Genomic DNA, 1,512 nt, shown 5'->3' on the forward strand with positions numbered 1-1,512 from the left:
GGGGAAACCGGAGCACCTGGAGGAAAACGCTACGGTTACTAAAGTAACCCTTCGTTCCCCGAGGGGGGGAATGGAAATGCTATGTGGAAACTTCCACTATGGGGATTTCGTCAGAAACCAATCATCTGAAAGAGTATAAAAACGGGCCAATGAAATGCCAATGAGTTGGCGGCGTCAGCGTGCACAGCTGGCATCAATGACAATCAGTCATGCTATGAAGACGCAGCCAGTGCCATGCTCGACATATTTTCTAGCTGAAGAGACTTTCACGCTTCGGATGGGGAACTCCAATGCTATGTGGAAACTTTCACTATGGGGAAATCTATGGAAAACGTCACAACAAAAGAACCTTACCGCGTCCCTGGCGAAGGGTGTGTCACGCAGTAGAGCGAGCGCACCTACAACGCCCCGAGACACAGTCTTCCAATGTGTCCCCTGGCCCTTACTTACCTGTTCAGGAACAGTTATATTTTTCGGGGAGTCGCAATAACCCAGTAAAATAGGTTTTAATACGACAGTACGTTGGGAAAGCGTTCAGTCCCGATAGGGAGGACGCTGCGGAGCTCACCTGTTACCCAGAGGGGAGACCTGGTGACAACCTATGGACTAGCCCAGAGATGGGGAGTCCTTGCATAAGGATGGTTAGCGGGGAGGGAAGACATGAGCCCGCCCTAGAAGGGGGGACTATATCGTGGCTGAGTGAACGTATGGGATCGCCAGCGGGGATCACGCATAGCAGGCACCAGCGGGCATGCTAACAATGTAACGGGCCAACACCTGACTCCTCCGCTGAGGAAAAAAAATGGGCAAAAATGGGGAACTAAACTGACAAAGCTGAAAAAGCGCACGTATCTCCGGGTTAGGGAGAGTGGCGCAGCAAGTGTATTTCGACACCTCAACCGAATCGCTTCCTCAATTACCAAGGGTTACCTAATACCCTTGAGGAAACCGGCTCAACTCGCAGATTGTAAAACCTTGCAAATGTATTGGGTGTCACTCAACCCGTAGCTCTACAAATGTCTGTCAGAGAGGTGCCGCGTGCTAACGCCCAGGAGGATGCGATGCTCCGAGTGAAGTGCACTCTCACCCCCGGGGTACACGGCTCACCCTGGCTCGAAAAGCGAGGGAGATGGCATCCACTGTCCAGTGGGCCAACCTCTGTTTAGATACGGCACTTCCCATCTGCCGACCACTGTAACAGACAAAGAGCTGGTCAGAGGATCTAAAGCTCTGAGTGTGGTCCACATATATTCGCAAAGTGTGAACAGGACACAACAATCAAAAAGGGCTGGGTCTGCCTCCTCCACGGGCAGCGTTTGCAGGCTCACTACCTGATCCTTAAACGGCGTGGTAGGAACCTTGGGCAAATGCCTCCAGGTCCCCAACCCTCTTAATCGATGCCAACGCGACCAGCAGAGCAGTCTTCAAGGACAGAAATCTCTAGGATACTGAGTCGAGTTGTTCGAAGGGATCCCCACGTAGACTCGTAGCACTACCGCGATATCCCAAGAG

The sequence above is a fragment of the Danio aesculapii genome, chromosome 23 (assembly GCF_903798145.1).
Source record: "Danio aesculapii chromosome 23, fDanAes4.1, whole genome shotgun sequence".
Lineage (NCBI taxonomy): Eukaryota > Metazoa > Chordata > Actinopteri > Cypriniformes > Danionidae > Danio > Danio aesculapii.